Source organism: Apis dorsata, unplaced genomic scaffold (genome assembly GCF_000469605.1).
Source record: "Apis dorsata unplaced genomic scaffold, Apis dorsata 1.3 scaffold_220, whole genome shotgun sequence".
NCBI classification, from domain to species: domain Eukaryota; kingdom Metazoa; phylum Arthropoda; class Insecta; order Hymenoptera; family Apidae; genus Apis; species Apis dorsata.
This window is the reverse complement of record NW_006263502.1, coordinates 1063535-1068934: the sequence shown is the minus strand read 5'-3', so window position 1 is coordinate 1068934 and position 5400 is coordinate 1063535. Positions and strand designations below refer to the sequence as shown.

At 22.1% G+C, this 5400-nt stretch overlaps 2 protein-coding genes across 4 annotated transcripts in view; one reads left to right on the top strand and one right to left on the bottom strand.

Moving 5' to 3' along the window:
• Positions 1 to 3464, bottom strand: part of LOC102677483 (BTB/POZ domain-containing protein 7) — a 29818-nt gene extending 26354 nt beyond the window's left edge. The window contains exons 1-2 of one of the 3 annotated variants that reach the window (XM_006615272.2): positions 2781 to 3464; positions 840 to 936 (exon numbers count right to left, since the gene is read on the bottom strand). The gene's annotated coding sequence lies outside the window, so the exon portion shown is untranslated. The remainder of the gene's footprint in view (positions 1 to 839; positions 937 to 2780) is intronic. The other 2 variants (XM_006615274.2, XM_006615273.2) reach the window with 2 other exon arrangements.
• A 1147-nt stretch (positions 3465 to 4611) lies between these two features.
• Positions 4612 to 5400, top strand: part of LOC102671127 (GTP-binding protein 2) — a 4045-nt gene continuing 3256 nt past the window's right edge. The window contains exon 1 of the mRNA XM_031510272.1: positions 4612 to 4814. The gene's annotated coding sequence lies outside the window, so the exon portion shown is untranslated. The remainder of the gene's footprint in view (positions 4815 to 5400) is intronic.

The following is a 5400-nucleotide window of genomic DNA, read 5'->3' as shown; positions in this document are numbered from 1 at the left end:
ATATAATTAACATTTTATAATTATAATTATTATATAATATTATATAATAATTATTATAATTATAATAAATTAAAATAAGAAATTTAATTTTTTTTTAACTTTTAAAAATATTGTACAAATAGATAAATTATATAAAAATATTTTAAAGATAAAAGGCAAAATATTATGTGAAAAGACTTTTTATTCAACAATATTATATTTATGTAAAAGTTTATATATTTGTAATGAATAAATGTTTTATCAATGTATAAAACTTTTTTCTGTTCTTATCTGAGTTCACGCAAACAGGTCACTTTAAACATTGACCAAATATGCGATTATACAATACATAAATAAATCTTAAATTATAATGTAAAAAGAAAAAAATAACAACTCAAGAAAAATCATTTGATTTACTCGAAAACAAGTATCAATTTCGATGTGTTTTCTCATTTGTAATAATGTTTTCATCTATATAATTTTAATATTCAAAATTAACATATTTCAAGATCAATATTTTAAAGCAATAATGTCAAATATATTAAATATATTAAATACAGATTTTTTAAATAAACAAAATTTTTACCATGCATGATTCTATTTATTACCTGAAAAATTAATTTTAGAAATTTTTAATAATTATAAAATTTATCGTCTAAAATTTATTTCAAAATTCACTATCTAAGAAACTTAAATATTTAAAGAATGTTTTTTTATTATTTAATGTGTTATTCTATTTTTTTATTTATAAGAAAAAATAAAAATATCGAAAAAATATATATCGAAATGATTTACGTAAAAATAATGAAAGTTTATCGCATCTTAAACTTTCACTTTGTTAGCCAACATACAATATTTACCTAGAAAGTGCACTGCATTGAATTCGGAAGCGCCTTTTAAATGGATACGCTCAATTCTCGATACTTTTTTCATCCATTTCCGACGAAATTATCGACGCTTGAAAGGAACAAATTTTTGAAAATCATCAGATGTTGAATAACACATAATTGTAGTAATAATCTTATCAAGAATTATTTTATTAAGCTGTTCTGGAAGTTAAGATCTTTTAAAAAATTTCTTTTAATTGCCTGATCTATTGCGAAAGCTTATTTATTATAATTAAGCATTAATTTCTATCAAAAATAATTGTTTACAGGCAAGTGCAATAAAATGGATAATGGATATTTAAAATGACTTGATAACAGAAAAGTGATATATTGATGTATTTGTGACTTTTTTGAACTAGTTTTTTTTTATTTTATGTATAATGTCACAACTACACTAATACAATTATAATCTTTATTTGATAACTTTGATGACAAAATATGATTATGTGATGAAACTAATTATTGCAAATATAATACCATAAAATATGTGAATCTCATATGATAATCATATATATTTATTATATTGAATGTAACACTATGTTTATTTAAGAAAATATTAAAGTACAATATATATAAATTCAAGAAAAATTATTAATTCTTATTTTTCACAAACATTTTTTTAAATATTATATAATATTTTAATAAAAATAGAAATAAAAAAAAATATAGTATCTTTCATAATCTTTATTTTTTGAAATTTAAATATTTTAATATATATTTAAAAATAAACTTAATAATATTTATAAATATCTAAATATGATTTTTAATAATCAATTTAATTTATATACAAAGAATAAAATATAATATATTTAAGAAAAAAATATCATTATGCTATATAAATAATAAAAACTATCCTATCCTAAAATATTAATAAAATTTAACATGAAATTTTAAATATATAGTTTTTAATGTTATTTATATATTTATATATTATTAACATGAATAATAATATAAAAGAAAAATATAACTTTAAATATTCTTTATTATTCATTATATTCTCATTAGATTTCATAACTTTCACTATTTAATTAGTGTCATTTGTCTTTTCATTTCATATTTTTGTTATAAAATACATTCAATATATATTTTTTAAACATGCTTATATATAAATTTGAAGCATAAGCAAACCAAAATATCAAAATAAATCAAAATAATATTATATATGAATTCAATATCATATATCAAAAAAATATAATCTTAAAAAATATGTAACACATAATTGAAAACAATTTTAAAATTAACATATCTTTTATATATAATTTTTACATTTATTATATCATTAATTTTTATGTATCAAATAATATAAGATAAATAAAATAGATAACTAACTCTTGAAAATATAATATAATTTTTATAAAAAGATAATGGAAATTAAACACTAATTAGCAACTATAATTATATATTACATATATTTATATATAGATTTATATTCATTATTAAAATATTCTTATATTACAAAATAAATCACTTAATAAATAAAAGTATAATTAAATCAAACTGACATATTATTCTAATAAATATAACATATAATGCTCTAAAAAAATATTAATTCGATGAAACGAAAAAACATTATATGAGGAAAAATAAAAAGCCAAAGCATACAGTAATTCCATTACAAAACAGCCCAGAAAACTACTGACAGAAACACATCAATAGGTCAATAGTAGTCAGCTGAGCTATGATTGCGATCGCGTTACGTGTTAACAATGCGTATGACGTATGTCTAGTAAGTTCAATCACCTCTGCGATTACATGAAGAAAAAATAGAGAAAAACAAAAAGAAAGAACACATATCCAATAACGTACGTGCAAATATATCTTCGTGATGCACGATAAAATCAAAATACATAATCGAAGTGAACTATAATCGCAGAGCATTGAGAATGTTTAAAAAGGACGAAAGTGTCTTATTACCTGGATATCTTGGATGCATGCATTCCATCCATTATTTCCGTTCTCGCAGGACTTCTTTGAATTCAAACTGGCACAAGTAATCATCACAAAGCACGACGGCCATGTTTATGCTTGTCAGCTTAGTCTGCATGTAAATAAAACTCAATCGCGTCACGATGAATATGATTTGTAGCTCGCATTTCTGTATTATCGAAATCTATGAAAAAACTTTATGACAAACGAGTATTTAGCTATGTTAAATAAATACAGCCGTGCAAACGACAATGCATAACTTTGAGCACAGCGAATCGTCTTTTCACACGAAAACAAACCTCGACGATAGTCATACTAACTGTTTGAGTCGACAATAAGCAAAACGAAAATAACGCAAAATGTTAAAAATAATGTGTAAAATAGTTTGTTTATATTTTCGACGCTTTCACAAATAACACTATCGTTTAAGATATACACACAATAAAGAAACTTTTTTGACACGAAAAGATTTATATTCTGTCTGATCATGCGCGAATACACAATCCATGATCAAGTACCCCATGACCAATTTTGCAGAATACAAATATTGGAGAGGTTAGGTTTACTAATTGCATAGCAATAACGATATTTTTTTAACATTATTGAAGAATAATGCGTTATTTTTGTTTAAATGAATTTTATAATTGGAACAACTATTATAAACTGTTATCGTACGTTTCCATGGAACTAATAAATTCTTTATCCTAAAGGTGGAGCCACAATGAAGATGTTCGCAGCGTCATCTTCGAAGGACATTCAGTTTGAATTAACTCTGTTTCAAATGTGATAAAACCACAAACAAGGTAGAAAATAGATCTAAATATTCAATATATTTTTTTTATTCTATATTTCGGAGCATTAAGAGTCTTATCATTTTAATATCATTTTCAATATTACATTCATTTATTTTTTTTTATTATAAATGATAAATGAATAGCGACTTGAACGTATTCTTTTATATTGAAAGTATAATTATTAAAAAGATTCTAAAACCAATTTCACATTTGTCGCCGAATTGTCAAATTTATATCAGAATATTTATCTATTACAATATATAATTTCACTTAAAGTGTTAAAATTTTTAGTTAATAGATTAGGCAAAGAAGATAATAAAGTTCATTAATAAAATATCGAAGTCATCTTTTGAACACATTAATTTTGCAGAGGAGCAAATATAGACAAAAAGAATAAATAGTGAAAAAAGGATAAAAATAGGTTAAAAATTGGAATTATTATCATCTTCAAATAAAACATAAATAATAAGAATATATAATAGAAAAAGATATAAAAAGATAAAAATTAACTATCAGTACCATCTCTTAAGATTCAAAGACATTTCTTCAATAATAGAAAAAATAAAGTAAGAATTTAAGATTAGCGCCATCTCTTGAGATTTTATTTTTAGAAAGATGCTTTTAATCCAACTGATGCTAATTTCAATTCCTTCTTTAATTTATGTCTTTGAAGATCTTTAATACTTAAGAAATAGTATTGATAGTCGAGATCACATCTCTATTGTCTTACATGTATTTTCTTTATCTATATTTGTTTCATCTCTAAAAATAGCACTGATTGTTTAATTTTTTTCTTTGTTTTTTTCTCATTATTTGTTCTTGTCTATATTTCTTTTACAATTTTATAAATTTATAAAAAATGACTCTAATATCTATTTTATTTTATTGATTTTTAATGTATGAGAATAGTCTTTTTAAAAATACTAAAAAAATTATTTTTAATGTTGATTTTATTTTTGCAATCGGTATTTCAGAACATGATACAGAAATTTCGTAAGGTTGTAAATCTATTTTATACCTTGTCTGTGTTTGAGTGTATAAGAATGGATTGGTGTAGCTGGTAACGCAAGCAGATCTTGATTCAATCATATTCGGTCAAGTGGTGAAAAAAACAGAAGGGAAAGTAAGAGGTTCGCATGTGTTATTCAACTTTAGAATAGGTGTCAAACATAATTTCCATTTCGAGAGTACACGTCTGTAAAGAGAAAGCTACTGTCTGTAAAATGCAGTAAGTTTTAAGTGATTTCTTGATGAATCATTATAAATGCGTAGCTAACTCATGACATTTCATCATATAGATATCATTTTTAATTTTACAATATATTTTATATTAATATAATTTTTTAATTTTGTAATTTTATTATTGATTTAGCAGATGTAATCATGCTAAACTACTATCTACATATATATTCTCACACTCAGATTACGAACGCTTGTTTGCATACTGTTTTGTTTTCAATTTCGTTGTATTATATATATGTACAGCTGTTATAGCGTTGTATGATACATTGATTTGGCGCGTTTAAATGTCTTACAAATTGTTTTTCTAAATATATGTATTTCAAGTATGCTGAACCTTGAAATCTAAATGAATATAGATTGATTTGAAAAACGAGAAAAGATATTTATTTCATAATTTACATAATATAAATATTATTTATGGAAATGATATAATTTTTTAAACAAAATAAATATTATATAAGAAAATAAATATTTAATATAATTATTTATTTGATGTTTATTTTATTATAAAAATCTTGTCTAAATATATTCTAATTTGATATTATTCTATCTTGTATTTGAATAATATTTCT